The sequence below is a fragment of the Primulina eburnea genome, chromosome 3, assembly GCF_022965805.1.
Source record: "Primulina eburnea isolate SZY01 chromosome 3, ASM2296580v1, whole genome shotgun sequence".
Taxonomy (NCBI): Eukaryota; Viridiplantae; Streptophyta; class Magnoliopsida; order Lamiales; family Gesneriaceae; genus Primulina; species Primulina eburnea.
Genome location: NC_133103.1, coordinates 49,792,189 through 49,810,236, shown reverse-complemented (window position 1 = coordinate 49,810,236; position 18,048 = coordinate 49,792,189). Strand labels below are relative to the sequence as shown.

The window sequence follows — 18,048 nt, the reverse complement described above, 5'->3', positions numbered from 1 at the left end:
TTACTATTAGCTATAGTTTTTGGTAAAGCGGTAAACACTCGGTCTTACAATTGGTATCAGAGCCAATGTCATAGGTTTGATTCATATTGATTGCAAGAAGTGCAATTATTGGGAGGGAGATTGTTGGGTACAATAATTGTCTCTGCTGGAAGAGCGATCAAACCATGGTATTTGTGCTGTTGTGCGGCTTAAAAGATTTGAATTGCACCAATACTACTTGCTATAGCTTTTGGTAAAGCGGTAACACTCGGTCCTACATATGATATTATAGTTTAAAAATAATTTATTTCTAATAAAACTCTTGTTTCTATGTTTTGTATGATTCTTTTTGGATATAAACCTTATGAGAGAAGGAAGCTAAAATAAGATAAGTAAGCTAAGGAAAAAGGTTTCTTACTTTCGACTTTCCGGCCGGTGATTTAACTTTTGGTGGCTGCGTACTTTTGAACGCCGTGAGCTTCAGAGAAAAATAATTCACAAAAACGTTGTTATTTTGAAAAGTGTAGTTTTACGTGTTGCCGTGATTGTTGGATACATTTTCATATAACTTGCGTAAAAGTGTTAACTGAATATGGTGTTTTTATTACTCCAGTTTTCGGTACTGTGTGAGAACCTGAAATTCCAGCAGTGGCAGCAGATAGCATAATATCAGCAGCAACTCATATTTCAGAAGATGGCATTTTCCAGCAGACCAAAATCCAGCAGATTAGATTCCAGCAGTGGCAGCAGATAGCATAATATCAGCAGCAACTCATATTTCAGAAGATGGCATTTTCCAGCAGACCAAAATCCAGCAGATTAGAATCCAGCAGCAGAAAAGCGAATTCCAGCAGACAGTTACTGATTCAGCTTGAACTTGTAACTGAAGCATTTAACACGAAATAAAGAGTGTTAATGTCAGATTATGGCCTTAATGGGGAGGCCAACAGTCAGAATTTCACCTATAAATAGCACCCTCAAACATCTGAATTGGTTTACCAAATTCTTGAGTTATCACTTGAAATTAGAGCTAAGAGAGTGGATTTTCGAAGCTGTAAAATCCAGTAGCAGGGCAAGCATATTTCCGGACCCAACCGAAATTCTTTAAGCAAGTTACTGTAAGTGGGCTTATGTATAAATATCTTGAAAAACGTTTGATGATTTCTGATTGAAAGCAAAGTATATTCTTGAATCCTGTTATTTGATTTCGAAGCACTGAAACTTAGTGAACTAATGGTAGGAATATATATTCTGAACATTACTGATTACTGATTACTGATTACTGGCCTCACCCCTTAGAGGAGAGAACATATAGGGGACTGATATCAGTTTAGCCATGAAATTCACGAATGTGCTCAGTGCTTACTTGTTAAACTTCTGATTTCTTATTACTGAATACTGACTACTGATTTCTGAATACCGAATACTGATTTCCGTTATGAAAATAAGAATACTGTATATTTTCGAATTACTGTTTCTGTATGATAATGATTTCGAAAACTGGGAGTTATTCCCGCCCCTGCTTACTGAGTGACAATCATATCACTCACCCACCAAACCCATCTCAGATAAGAGTACTGAAGAAATGTTAGAAGAGGAAGAGCAGATCCAGTTCTGGGGCTGGTGAAGAAGACTGTTATTATCAGTTTTAAACTATATTTTCCGCTGCCTCTGTAGAAGCAATGTTTCTGTCTGTTTTACATTTCCGATGTAAAACATTAATTATTCGAGTTTGTATCAGACATTGAAATATTCAGTATTTATGAATAAAAGACTGGCTTTCTGAATTTCGTACTTCTGAGGCTTGTTGTTTTCGAATGTAAATTGGAGAACAACGCCGGTGTCAACCAACCCCCGTCCCGGGGCGTGACATTGAAGTGGTATCAGAGCGAAACCGGGTTTCATAATCTGGGGAAGAGGAACTAGAAATAATAAGTTCTTATAGACTTCTGAGAATAAGTTTTGAAGGTTACTGAAATAGACTACTGAAAATAAGCTACTGTAAAAAAAAAAAATATCAGTAGGCCAAAACCAGTAGACGAAACAGTAGGATAAGACCAGTAGTCTGAAACCAGAACCAGTAGAAGGAAACCAGTAGATCTGAATGCAGAAGACTGGGTCAGTAGACTTGGAATGAAGCAGACAATGCTGGAAAAGTAGCAGACTGGATGCAGTAGCATCAGAATTGCAGTAGCAAGTGAATTCCAGTAGGCGCATGCAGTAGACTTCGCAAAATGGCATGGAAGTTGAGGTGTTTTTCGCGCAAACTTCAAACGGCCATAACTTTTGATCCAGGAGGAATTTTTACTATTAAAAGTAGGCGTTGGAAAGCTCTCGACGAGGAGAACCTAACCTAGAACCACTTATCGTTATAGCACCGCCGACGAACACCAAAATCCATCGTTTAGATAGTGATATCATCATTTCTGTAAAATTTTCCAAAAATTTGCAACTTTGAGGAATTTTCATTTCCAATTGGCTTAGTATTTTTACACCAAACTTGGCACCATTCATGTTCTTGATGTCAAGGATTTTTAGTAAATTTTTCACGTAATTCTGAGACCGAAAATTTTTGGGCTATTTCTTCTGTTAATTGTATAGGCATACTGATTCTGTTCATTCCAGTAATTGTCTATAGTTCGACTTGTATTCTTGATATCGTTCCTGAACCTTTACCCTTATGTTTTTGGATGTAGGATATGGCTGACCAAATTAGCTACATTAAGAGCTTAGAGAGGAAGCTAGAAAAACTCAAGGAGAATAACTGCTGCCTAAAGTTGGACAAAGATGAGTTAGAGCGTCGAGCAGAGCACTTAGAGGGTGATGTTCAACGTTATGCTCACTATCTGCATGAAGCAGAAGAGAGGAATAGGAAGACTCAAGAGGAGTTTGAAATATCCCAAGAGACTGTGGCAGAATTCATCGAGCTACGTGATACACTAGTTGACAAGATCCAAATACTCAAGGATCAGAATCACCAACTCGTGCACCAACATAATCAGTATAGTGCACAGACTGATGCTCAGATTCTAGAGCTGCAGAGTACTGTTGAAGTTCTTATTGACCAGAATGCAGTTCTGCATGGCCATACTGAACATCTACAAGCAGTAATAGCCAACCAAGATGAACCTGAAGAGGAACCAGAAGAGGAGGAAGAAATGGAAGAGGATCCTATGGAGTTGGGATTAGGAGAAATAATAGATTATACATTCAGTAGTAGTCCTTTGTATTACCATGTGTTCCATTTGCATTCATGTTCTTAATTTCGATGTTTCGTTGTAATTGCGCCTTCTTGAGGAATCAATAAAAGATTATTTCCATCCATTGGTTCATATTTAATTTTTGGAGCAATTACTCAATCATTGTGATTCTTTTGATTAGTCTCTATTATGTCATCAACCTTAGAACTTTCATCATTGTAGGAAATGGACGGAAGACCAGTGAGAAACAACCGCAACCCTCGTTACAACAATCGTAACAACAACCAAAATGATGAGGATGCACAGCAACAACCCTAACAACAACCACCAGCAGTTGGCCTCAGTCAAGTGGATTTGATGGCTATAGCCACAATTGTGGCAACCACGCTACAAGGGTTGGTGAACCCTAATGCTAATCATCCACCACCGCCACCACCTCCAGCTCAGAATGGGACTAAACAGCACTATGAGGCTCTCCGAAGAGCAAGAGTCCCTAACTTCGATGGAAGCACCGATCCAGAGGTCGGACAAAATTGGATGAAAGAAGTGGAAAATCATCTTCGACTACTTGAGGTTCCCCAAAGTATCAGAGTAGAGGTGATTACACCTTTTCTTGTCGATAAAGCTGCCAAATGGTGGGAAGGAGTCTCGCCAGCTATGTTAGAGGCGGGACCTATCACTTGGCAAAGGTTCCGAGAGGCATTTCTGAGGCAGTACTTTCCGACAGTAGTTCGAGTGCAGAAGCTGTCAGAATTCGAAAGCTTAGTGCAAGAGCCAAATATGACAGTGGTGGAGTACTCATCCAAGTTCCACTCATTGGGAACTTACTCACCAACCATCATGGGAGACGAAGCTTTGAAGATGCATCGCTTCAAGAAGGGATTGAACAGCCGTATTCAATCTGCCCTTGCCGTTATCGAGCCCAACGGTTTTGATGAATTGATGGGAGCAGCCATCAGGGCTGAGAACGATATTAAGAGGCGTGAAGGCGAGAACAAACTCAAACGTCCTCAGTCAAATCAGTACAAACAGGGCCAACAATTCAAGAGGCCTAGGTTCCCAAGCAACCAATTCGCCAGTGATCCAGCCAAAGGAACCACTTCTTCTCCATCAAGCAAAAAAGGAGTCAAGTGCCAAAATTGTGGATTCACTCACACGGGTGAATGCCGTAAGAATTCAAGAGCTTGTTTCCATTGTGGAAAGATGGGTCATCGCATTGCTCAATGCCCTTTTCCAGATCCGAGTAATGGTCCAGCAGGCGGAGCAACTCCAAGCAAGCCTAAGGAGAACAAGCCCAATGCTCGAGTTTATGCTATCACTCAAGAAGATGCTGATAACTCGAATGATGTCGTAGCTGGTACCATTCTAATCAATAATATACCTGCTTATGTGTTATTTGATTGTGGTTCTACGCATTCATTCATGTCTAAGAGATTTGCCAAGAAATTAGGAGCGAAACCTGATAACTTAGAAGAACCATATAGAGTAGCCACTCCTGCAAATCAAATTTTAGAAACTCGCACTCTATATCGGGGTATTAGTGTTCTCATAGAAGATCAGAAAATTCAAGGCAAACCTTATTCAACTAAACATGGTGGAATTCGACGTAATTCTTGGAATGGATTGGTTAGACAAGAATCATGCTTTAGTGGACTGTCACGGAAAGACGGTAACCATCCAAACTCCACACCAAGGGAAATTTTTATTTCATGGCAAGACCAAAGAACGAAGGACTCTCCTTTCTGCTTCTCAAACTTGGACAGCCATGAAAAGTGGAGAAGAAGTTTACCTAGCCATGTTAAGCGAGGTAAAACAAGAAATTGCACCTACACTAGAAGAGATTCCGGTAGTGCAAGAATTCCCGGATGTCTTTCCTGAAGAACTCCCGGGTGAACTTCCTGATTGCGAAGTGGAATTTGAGATTAACTTAGTGCCCAATGCTACACCAATCTCAAAAGCACCATACCGAATGGCTCCAGCCGAGTTGAAAGAACTCAAAGAGCAACTTCAAGAATTGTTGGACAAGAAGCAAATCCGACCAAGCGCATCTCCGTGGGGAGCTCCTGTCCTATTTGTAAAGAAGGACGGAAGTATGAGGATGTGTATCGATTACAGAGAGCTGAACAAGATCACAATCAAAAACAAGTATCCGCTTCCAAGGATAGATGACTTGTTTGACCAACTCAAAGGAGCTTCAGTCTTTTCCAAGCTCGACTTAAGGTCAGGCTACCACCAATTGAAGGTCAAATCAGACGATATCCCAAAGACAACCTTCAGGACAAGGTACGGACACTATGAGTTCACAGTGATGCCGTTCGGATTAACAAACGCTCCGGCAGTATTCATGGATCTCATGAACAGAGTGTTTAAACCATTTCTTGACAAGTTTGTTGTGGTATTCATCGACGACATACTAGTATATTCGTCAAGTGAAGAAGACCACAAAGAACATCTTCGTCTCACCCTCCAGAAGCTGAGAGAAAAGGAACTATACGCCAAGTTCAAGAAATGCGAATTCTGGTTAGAGAGCGTTGCATTCTTGGGACACATAATAGCAGCAGCATGAGTATCTGTGGACCCTAAGAAAGTGGAGGCAATCTCGGATTGGCCTACACCAAAGAATGTGACAGAGGTACGAAGCTTCTTGGGGTTAGCAGGATATTATCGAAAATTTGTTGAAGGATTTTCCTCAATAGCCATACCTGTCACCAAGCTCACACAGAAGAATTATAAGTTTCAATGGAGTGAAAAATGTGAGCAAAGCTTCGAGACTTTGAAGAAGAAGCTTACATCCACACCAGTGCTAGTATTACCTATGGAAGGTAAGGACTACACCGTCTACAGTGATGCATCCAAAGAAGGTTTAGGATGTGTACTCATGCAGGAGGGAAGGGTGATTGCATACGCATCAAGGCAGTTGAAGCCGTATGAACAAAATTACCCAACGCACGACCTCGAACTAGCTGCAGTGGTATTCGCACTAAAGATTTGGAGACATTATCTTTATGGAGCCAAGTGTGAGGTGTTCACCGATCATCAAAGTCTCAAGTATTTGTTCACTCAAAAGGAACTAAATATGAGACAAAGGCGGTGGAATGAACTCATAAATGATTACGACTTGACGATAAACTACCATCCAGGCAAGGCCAACAAGGTAGCAGATGCTTTAAGTCGAAAGAATATGAGGAAGGTAATCCTGACATCACTTTCCGCACAACCATGTCTTCGAGAGACAATCAAGATAAGCCAAGATAGATATTCCGCTTTGGTGAAACTGAAAGAGCAAGCCAAAGAAGGGAAATCACAAGATTTCGAGATAGATAACAAAGGAATCTTGTGGATGAAAGGACGATTGTGCGTACCAGACATTGATGACCTTCGACAAGAAGTAATGTCTGAAGCACATAAGTCAAAATTTTCAGTTCATCCTGGCAGTACCAAAATGTACAGACACTTGAAGGAAAATTTCTGGTGGAGTGGAATGAAGAGGGACGTGGCAACGTTCGTTTCTAAATGTCACGTGTGACAACAAGTCAAAGCAGAACACCAAAGACCTGGTGGACTTCTTCAACCATTAGAAATCCCGGAATGGAAATGGGAACATATTTCCATGGATTTTGTAGTAGGCTTACCCAAGTCGAGACAAAGTCATGACGGCATCTGGGTAATCGTAGATAGACTCACGAAATCGGCGCATTTCTTACCTGTCCGCATGACCTATAATCTGGACAAGCTAGCCAACTTGTATATGAATGAGATCGTGCGGTTACATGGAGTACCAGCTAGCATATTGTCAGACAGAGATCCTAGATTTACATCTCGATTTTGGAAGAGCTTTCAACAAGCTATGGGAACCAAGGTTACTCTTAGTACGGCTTATCACCCTCAAAGCGACGGCCAAACTGGGAGGACCATTCAAACTCTAGAAGATATGCTGAGAGCATGTGATCTAGACTTCAGTGGTAATTGGAGCGAACATCTGCCCTTAATCGAGTTTGCGTACAATAATAGTTACCACAGCAGCATTGGAATGGCACCATACGAAGCTCTGTATGGACGAAAGTGTCGATCACCACTATATTGGAACGAAGTAGGGGAAAAAAGCCATTGTTGGACCCGAAATGATCCAAGAAACAGTGGATAAAGTTGCCGTGATCAAGGAGAGATTAAAAACTGCACAAGATCGACAGAAAAGCTGGGCTGACCTTAAAAGAAGACCCGTGGAATTCGAAGTTGGAGAGAAGGCGTATGTGAAAGTGTCACCCATGAAAGGTGTTATCCGATTCAATAAGGCTGGGAAACTGAATCCCAGATACGTCGGACCATTTGAAATCCTCGAGAAAGTGGGAACACTAGCTTACAGATTAGCACTTCCACCCGACATGTCAAGAATTCACAATATATTTCACGTCTCGCAGCTGAGGAGATATATTCCTGATCCAAGTCATATTCTGGAAGCTGGACCACTTCTGGTTGAGAGCAATCTAAATGAAGAGCTGAAATATGAAGAGATTCCGATTCGAATTGTGAATAACAAAGACCAAGTACTGAGGAGACGAACTATTCCGTATGTAAAAGTACAATGGTCCAACCATACCGAAAGAGAAGCTACTTGGGAGTTAGAAGAAAAGATGCGAGATCAATACCCTTATCTCTTTGAGTAACATGTTCAACCAAGTTTCGAGGACGAAACTTCTCATAAGGAGGGAGGGATGTGAGAACCTGAAATTCCAGCAGTGGCAGCAGATAGCATAATATCAGCAGCAACTCATATTTCAGAAGATGGCACTTGCCAGCAGACCAAAATCCAGCAGATTAGATTCCAGCAGTGGCAGCAGATAGCATAATATCAGCAGCAACTCATATTTCAGAAGATGGCATTTTCCAGCAGACCAAAATCCAGCAGATTAGAATCCAGCAGCAGAAAAGCGAATTCCAGCAGACAGTTACTGATTCAGCTTAAACTTGTAACTGAAGCATTTAACACGAAATAAAGAGTGTTAATGTCAGATTATGGCATTAATGGGGAGGCCAACAGTCAGAATTTCACCTATAAATAGCACCCTCAAACAGCTGAATTGGTTTACCAAATTCTTGAGTTATCACTTGAAATTAGAGCTAAGAAAGTGCATTTTCGAAGCTGTAAAATCCAGTAGCAGGGCAAGCAGATTTCCAGACCCCAACCGAAATTCTTTAAGCAAGTTACTGTAAGTGGACTTATGTATAAATATCTTGAAAACCGTTTGATGATTTCTGATTTAAAGCAAAGTATATTCTTGAATCCTGTTATTTGATTTCGAAGCACTGAAACTTAGTGAACTAATGATAGGAATATATATTCTGAACATTACTGATTACTGATTACTGATTACTGGCCTCACCCCTTAGAGGAGAGAACATATAGGGGACTGATATCAGTTTAGCCATGAAATTCACGAATGTGCTCAGTGCTTACTTGTTAAACTTCTGATTTCTGATTACTGAATACTGACTACTGATTTCTGAATACCGAATACTGATTTCCGTTATGAAAATAAGAATACTGTATATTTTCGAATTACTGTTTCTGTATGATAATGATTTCGAAAACTGGGAGTTATTCCCGCCCCTGCTTATTGAGTGACAATCATATCACTCACCCACCAAACCCATCTCAGATAAGAGTACGGAAGAAATGTTAGAAGAGGAAGAGCAGATCCAGTTCTGGGGCTGGTGAAGAAGACTTTTATTATCAGTTTTAAATTATATTTTCCGCTGCCTCTGTAGAAGCAATGTTTCTGTCTGTTTTACATTTCCGCTGTAAAACATTAATTATTCGAGTTTGTATCAGACATTGAAATATTCAGTATTTATGAATAAAAGACTGGCTTTCTGAATTTCGTACTTCTGAGGCTTGTTGTTTTCGAATGTAAATTGGAGAACAACGCCGGTGTCAACCAACCCCCGTCCCGGGGCGTGACAGTGTTTTGCTTTCTTGAATACGTTTTCTTCTGATTATTTGCATTGGAAAGCAATTTATTTTCTCAATGTGTCGACAAAATTAGTTTTCGTTAAAATCAATAGTATTGGTTTTTGTAAACTCAAGTTGGTTTTCTAGTTATTATTTTGTAATGAGGCACCACACAAGTATTTATACTTATGCACAATTAATCATGAGTTATTTTGATTTAATTTATTCATGTGTGTATTACATTATTACGGTGCACATTGTCACTAGGTGTTACAACATATAGGACGACATTTAATTATGATACACACAATTTTTTATGGTTTATGTTAAATAAAATATCCCCTACAAATACTAGTACTTCATTTTTATGTACGTGACTTTTAAAAAAAATTAAACAAAAAAAACTGTATATGCATTTCATAGTTAAAGTGGTAAAATTAATATATTTATACATATTAAACTAGAAAAAAATAAATAAAATATAATAATCAAGTAAAATTTACAACAGCAACGCAAAAAGAATAATTTCGATATTATTACAACCTATGAACACATTAATTTCAAAACAAAATTTTTATTATAGGTTTTTTTCTAATTTATTATTTTCCCGAAAAATAAATACTCCCAATCTACTTTTTTAAAAAAGAACAAATATTAGAAATAGCTTCTTTATTGGCTTTTAAAAGGATGGATATCGAATTACAAAGAGATTGAATTTATAAGAATTTATTTAACGTGTACAAATTAGTTAAACAAATATAAAAAAGATAATAATGTGAAAAGATTATTTTTAAAAAAAACGAATACTATTTTCCTATTTAAAACATTGTTCATTCATAAGTCTCATGATATGATTGGTAAGTTTCGAGCAAACAAACATTATTTTAAAAAAACGAATACTTCTTTCACGGCTTCTCACAAGGTTGCTATGCTTTTCAAAGTTGGATTTATTTAGGAACAAAGCATTAAATTCATGCTCATATATTAATTCAACCAAAATAAATAAATAAATAACCATTTGCGATCATATAATATATCAGTTCTGATTACTAAATATGCTACTAAAATTAATTTTTTATCCGTAAAACGAGTAAATTAATATTCTAAAAAGCTCTACCTAAATTTCATGTTTAACTCCATTTAAAAAAAAACAAAAACAAAACAAAACTTGTCCTATGAAACCATAGGAATCATTTGACAAGATCCATATGTTATTATGAAATTATAAAATGAGTCCAATATTTTGAAATGAAAATACTATTAATAACTTTCACATATATTTTCAAATGAGTCCTAATAAAGTTATTGCACTTCTTGCCAAACTAATCACAAGTACCGCTATATATATTATATATGATTTTTTTGTTTTTGAGTAAAGATTTATTTTATTTTTTTACGTTTTGGAATATTTTTCGGAAGTGAAAATTTGATAATTAAATGAAAAAATATGAGACAAGGAACATTGAAAGGATGGGAAGGGCAGAGATTCCACTTTCTAAATGGGGGATAGGGCATGGGGCATTCCACACTGTGTTATCTTCACCCAATACTTCTCACCCACTCTTTTGTGCCCCCCATCTAAATTTTACATTTTATCTTCTTAAACATTATTTATTTGTTAAAATAAGAATTAAAATATAAAAACAACAACTAGTAGTAATGGTGCAACTCAAATCTTTTAAACCGCACAACAGCTCAAGCACCACGATTCGATCGTTCAAACAAGCAGGGACAATTATTGCGCCCAACAATCTCCCTCTTAATAATTGCACTTCTTGCAATCAATGAGAATCGAACCCGTGACCTTGGCTCTGATACCAATTGTAGGACCGAGCACTTGCCGCTTTACCAAAAGCTATAGCTAGTGGTAATGGTGCAACTCAAATCTTTTAAACCGCACAGTAGCTCAAGCATCATGATTCGATTGCTCTACCAACTAAGGACAATTATTGCACCCAACAAATATAAATAAAAACGATGATGTTTGTATTATTATAAGATTTAATTTGTATGTACATAATAACTTATTTGATAAAGCTCTTCCAATAAATTATACTGATACATTAAATAAATAATCTTATAATTTTTTTTAAATAATTTTATTTATATTCAAATTAGGTAATATCATAACTATAAAAATTAACTGACGAGCCATACCGTAATTTGAAATTATTACATATAGTAATTTGATTTGATTATATTTAAATGAGAGTCGTGTCATAATTATGAAAAGATTATTCCTACGCGTACAACTAAATTTGTACAACAATTTTTACAATACAAAAAATTCAATACAAAAATTTCATTTATAAAATTACTATAATAAATTCAATACAAAATCTCATGAGATAATAACAAAATATCACAACGTAATAATAAAATCTCACGATATAATTGTTGTAAATATTGTTGTACGATATATTTTTTGTACCTTTATAGTAGTTTGATTGACTAAACTATAATTTTAAATAATGAATTAGAAAACAATGAAAAAAAACAATCCATGACACTATGTTTTTCGGCTGCCCGAATATTACTAACTTTGTAATGGAATGCCGGCCTATTATTTTTTGTATATAATATTATTATATACATTTTTACAATATATAATAATATAATATTAAATGTTATAAATAGACGCATAATACATCCTTCATTTTGTCAAATATTTCTTTCTATTACATATATCATATAAAAAAAATGGCCCTAATTTCAGAGGACATAGTTCGCCCGATGGACAACTTTGCTCCAAGCCTATGGGGGGATCAGTTCTTGAAGTTTACATATGATGATGAGGTAATTAATTTGGTTCTATTTCTTATGTCTTTTTTCTTAACTGTCTAAGTGCTAGAGATTATATTATTATTCTTAAGTTGTAATAATTGCCCATTTTGGAAGAGAAATCGTAACACGATGTTTGATCTGTTATACAATTTAAAATAATGAAATTACACAATTACTACTATCTATAACTTTTGGTAAAATGTCAAGCGTTCAGTTCTATAATTGGTATCAAAACCAGGGTCACGTGTTTGATTTTCTTGGAATGTAAATGAGTGCAATATTGGAAGAGAACATCGCAGTTCAATAATTGTTCTTGTTGAAGAGCAACCGAAATATTATACTTGAGCTTACGGTCCATGCCCGGAGAGAATTAGAAACGTGACGTTGCTTAAACAACTATATAATTTAAAAGATTGAAGTTTCACCATGTATTTAGATATAAAAAATTTTGCTTAAACTAAATTTTCTGTTGCAATGTTTAGTACACATAATCTACTTGATGAATATATATAAAAATTAATAGGAAATTAAATATTAATTGATTAAATTTATACAGGTAGCAGAAGAATATTCCAATGAAATCGATTTGTTGAAAGATGAGGTGAAGATTAATTTGACAAATCGAGAGAGTAAAATAGTGGACACCATGAATTTGATCGATAAACTCGAACGCCTAGGCATATCTTATCACTTTGAAGACGAAGTTGAACAAAAATTGGAGCAATATTTTGGTTTGAATACAAATTACGAAGATGAAGCTTATGAGTTAAACACAGTTTCACTTCATTTTAGATTATTCAGACAACATGGACTTCACTTAACTTCTGGCATGTGTCATTATCTCTCTCATGTGTTTACATTCTTTTCTAATATAAAAATAATTAATAATTTCTCTAGCTCTTATAAAATTTACATAGAAAATGTTTCCCATTTTTACAAGAAATTGTTTAGTTTCTTTATACTTGATTAGGTAAAATTACAAAATTATTTCTATAAATTGTTTTTGGTCTCATGTATTGACAAATTTAGTTTTTCTCAGTCGGCCAATAAGTTGAAAGTTTTTACTTTTATGCAATTTTCTTGACTCACGGTAATGTACAACTTTGTGTCGATTTCTGCTATGCAATAACACATAGCAGAAAACTAGTTGAAAAGGAAAAACGAAATCAATTAAGTTATTATACTTGGTTTGAACTTAAACCAATTTAGAGGATAAACAACCAAATTAAAATACGTCAACTAATGGGTTGTATTTTTATTGTCCCATCTTGATTATATCATGCAAACTCGAGTATAATGGGGCAATTATCTTTGAAGATATCATAATTCTCGAAAAGATAATTACTATTATTTATGTTTCGATCAGAAATTTTTAACAAATTCAAAGGCGGCGATGGGAAGTTCGATGAGTCGCTTAAAACTGATGTGAGGGGCTTGTTGAGCTTGTATGAAGCAGCACATTTGAGAAAGCACAATGAAGATATACTCGAAGATGCACTTGTTTTCACAACTGAGTGTCTCAAGTCTATGGCCCAAAACCTCACATCACCCCTCAAGAAACAAGTCGAACATGCCCTCATGCAACCGTTACATTTTGGGAATTACAGATTTGAGTCGTACCATTACATCTCTGTCTACGAAAAGGATGAATATTCTAGAGATGAATCACTTCTGAAGTTTGCCAAATTAGACTATAATGCAGTGCAAATGCTCCATTAAAGAGAACTCTCTGAACTCTCGAGGTAATGTTACTTTGTTGTTCGTAAAGTGATGAGGAAAGTAAAGACAGTCATCTCACTTTTGAAGTGAAATTTTTACAGTTATATATAATCTATAGGTTTTGTCATCTTATAGCATATTAAAAATTTGGGTGATTGTGTTCTAGAGCTCAACTTGACTAGAAGTTTAATCGGCATACATTTGGTTTACTTCTTGTTATTTTACAGGTGGTGGAGAGAGCTGAACCTTTTGTCTAAACTTCCTTATGCTAGAGATAGACTTGTTGAGTGCTATTTTTGGGCTGTGGGAATATATCCTTTGCATAGGTATTCTCGCGGTCGAGTCATGCTGACGAAAATAATCAAAATGATATCTTTAATCGATGATACATTTGATGCTTATGGTACAATTGAAGAACTAGAGGCCTTTACTATGGCAATTCAGAGGTAAAAGAAAGCACTAATAGCTCTTGTAAACATAAATTTATCTGCTTCATGTGGTCGTATTGTCTATAGTTTTGAGTCATTTAACCACTTCTCATTGGTTGGCTAAAAGAGTTTGAAGATTGAAATTTATAACTTAACTATTCCACATGCTTTGATTGTTATTTTGATTTTTGGTTGTTTCAGGTGGGATTTTAAAGAGGCTGATCTACTACCAGAATATATGAAACCACTTTATACTGCCGTCTTGAAACTCTATGGAGAATTTAAGGAAGAAGTAGCAACAAAAGAAAGATCTTATGTTGTAGATTATACCATAAATGCAGTATGACTTTTTCATTTCAAATGACTAAATATATCAATTCTTCTTATCTAATCAACATATTATTAACATGGATTTTGATACTATGATATTTAGTTGAAAGAACAAGTGAGGAGCTACAATGTCGAGGCCAAGTGGTTTATTGAAGGTTATTCGCCACCATTTTCCGAGTACCTTAGCAATGCTCTAACAACTTGCACTTACCACCTTCTTTCGAATGGATCATTAATGGGAATGGATTTTGCCACTGGGAGGGAGTTCGAATGGCTAAATATGATGCCAAGGATGCTTAGAGCATGCCAAGAAATTTGTAGATTAGTCGGTGATATAAGTTCATACAAGGTACAAATGACCATGATTCCCATTATTCTTTCTAATCCGTAAGAATTGATTACTTCAAATATATCTTCATTCGTGAAAAAGATTAATATAAGTTGTTATTTTAATTGTATCACAAATACATACTTTAGAAATTTTTCCCTCATAAACCAATGTACTGTCTGTGTGTTATAATCATCACTCCGTTTAGAGCATTACCACTTATTTTAATTATCATATTATTGAAGATTGAGAAAGGAAGAGGCCAAAAATCCACCGGCATCGACTGCTACATTAAAGAAAATGGTGTGACAATGGAAGAGGCAATAAAAAAGATTGATGAAATGGTTGTAGATGCATGGAAGGATATTAATGATATTTTAAAGAAACCATTTCCGTGTTCGAAAGAGGTCCTTTTGATAATCCTCAACTTGGCAAGGATGGTAGATGTAACATACAAGAACTATGAAGATGGATATACTGAACCGGAAAAGGTTTTAAAACCCCTCATTGTTTCCATGTTTGTTGAACCATTAAAGATTCAGACATTTTAATTCATGTTGCGACTCATGATGTGTTGCAAGAAAAACATCCTTTTATTTGTGTTATTTTTTAAAGTTTTTTGTGGGGATGTTTGTTTCTGTAATATATATGTTTGATCAAGAATGTTATCTATTTGTGTTATTTTTTAAAGTTTTTTATGGGGATGTTTGTTTCTGTAATATATATGTTTGATCAAGAATGTTATATTTTAATAAATTTAAAACAATGAGTGATCAATTTCTCCCATGTACGTTAGATATTTTTAAGTTGTCGCGTAAACCTTGAAACTATACACATTTATATTATGAAAATTTTAGTGTGTATTTGTATTTTTATGGTTTTGATCCTCTATATCTATGTATCAAATTTTCATCATAGTCCACCACATTTACTTTTAGTGTAATTATGCTCTTGTTTTTCGATGTGGCAGAGATGTGACTCTCACATGTATAATGTCCAAAATCAACATTTTTGATGAAAATGATTAAAATTGACAAAAAATTTATACATGCGAGACTAAGACTAAATTTTAAAACATAGAAGAAGAAAATTGAGAATAGACAGACATACACAATGAAATTTACATTTTCCCTAATATCAATCATTTAAAGAATTTAATTGTTGACATGCAATTAATTTTCTTATTTCTTCTCTATTTTTTTTATAAATGATTTTCAAAATCACATCTACAAAATTTATTTTATTTTTAATGACACATTTTATTCTGCATATTTATATGAGGACGAAGATGTTTTGAGAATCTAATAGGAAATCGAACAACATTGAATGACTAGCTTCACTGGACTACTGAAAATAAACAAGTGCAAAAACAATTCGGGTTGAATGGTGATAAATTATATGTTCAATGCCAACGACAATTAACAAGAAACAGATGGATAAAGAATAGGCAAGAATGTAAAGTACGTAAAGGAAATAAAACAAAAATTTATGGATGTTCAGATATAAACACTCTTACGTCTTACCCTTTCTTCCACTAAAAAAAGAATCCAATAAAAGTCTTTGGTTTTACAACTTCTTGTAGCTGAAATTCTTATTGATTACTTTATAAGTTTTGGATGTTTATGAATCCTCAGTTTACTAGACAACAACACACAAAGCAACATTAGCCTGAACGCTTTGAGTTGGTAGGGTGACACAAAGTGATCCTTCAAGATCTAGTATGTTCTTATGTACGTGTACTAAGTGTGCTCAGAAATCTTGAATGAATGCAAACTTGATATATGTAAGTTTCTAGTCATGGTTCAACTAAGTGATTTTTCAATCTTGAGTCTGCATATTTATAGTTGACGAAGGATTATTTCAAATATTTGCCTCTTGGTTTAAAACCAGACTCGAATTAATTCATCGGTGTTTATATTCTTAGAAAAGCTGGTTAATTTGAATGCCTTTTTCCTTGTGTGAATTGAATAACTGAAATGAAGGGGATCAGATCTTGCATGTATCAGTTTAGTTATGGTGAGAACTGAACTGATAATTGTTCGAACTGATCAAATAAGCTTGAAAACGATAGTTAAACAGTTAAGTACACAAGATATATTTATGGATGTTCGGAAACTTCAATTGCTCCTACGTCATCCCTTCTACCACATCGGGTAGAATTCACTAGAAGACTTTGATTTATACAATGTCTTGTACAAACCCACTCAACTTAGGATTTACCCTACTGCCTAACTGAACTCCTAGTCTAAACTGAAGTCAATACCTTCCAGCCAACACTTGTTTAACATCTATGTGTTAAAGAATACACACACAAGTTTATTGTCTTTGTGCAAGACTCACTCATATTATCAAAACGCTCAAATCTCTCTGTGTATATGTTCAGTGTTGCCGTAGCCTTTTAAAAATGTTGTAACTGAGAGTGTTGTTGAAAGTCCGTTTAACGACAACGGTTTTTACCCGTTGTGGTAGATAGCATTTGCGACGGTTAAAACCGTCGCTAAATTAATTAGCGACGTTTGTATTTATAACCGTCGCTAAAACTAGCGACGGTCAGCATATAAAACCTGTCACTAATTTTAGCGACATTCAGCATATAAAACTCGTCGCTAGTTTTACCGACGATCTTTAATCATAAATTCCGTCGCTAAGTTGTTTCGAAAAATAAATAAAAATTCTTTTAATAATTTAATAAATCTAAAAGAAAATAACAATCGAAACTAAAATCGTGTAAAAGAGAAAATTTTTAAGTATTGTAAAATAGTAAAATCATGTAAGAGAGATAAATTTTAAGTGTCATGAAGTAGTACAAAAAATTTTATGACGTAGTGAGGAAAATTTTATGAAGTAGTGAGAAAAATTTATTTTTTATGAAGTAGTAAGAAAAATTTTAAGTGTTGTGTGAAGTTGTAAAATTTTGTAAGACAAAAAAATTAAGTGATATGAAGTAGTGAGAAAAATTTTAAGTGTTGTGAGAAGTGATAAAATTGTGTAAGAGAGAAAAAATTGTATGGTGTTGTGGATGAAAATGAAACGAAAATGGAGAATTTATAGAAATTTTGTGCGGTATTTTGCTAAACCGTCGCGAAATGTCGCGGCGCTTTTAAAAAAATTTCGCATGTTTTGACATGCGACGAATTTACTTAAAACCTTCGCTAAATGTAGTGACGGTTTAACTAAAATCGTTGCAATAATTAGCGACGACGTGCCTAAAACTGTCGCTCATTTAAAATCAGCAATGGTTTTATTATAACCATCGCAAAGTTAGCGACGGATTTTCTAAATCCGTCGCAAAATGTTGCCACATTTTCCAAAACCGTAGTTGTTTGTCCA

The 18,048-nt window shown here is 35.3% G+C and overlaps 1 pseudogene; it reads left to right on the top strand.

The window, feature by feature from the left end:
• The first annotated feature begins 11,799 nt into the window (after positions 1-11,799).
• LOC140827807 (germacrene A synthase-like) lies at positions 11,800-15,411 on the top strand (annotated as a pseudogene).
• The last annotated feature ends 2,637 nt before the right edge of the window (positions 15,412-18,048 follow it).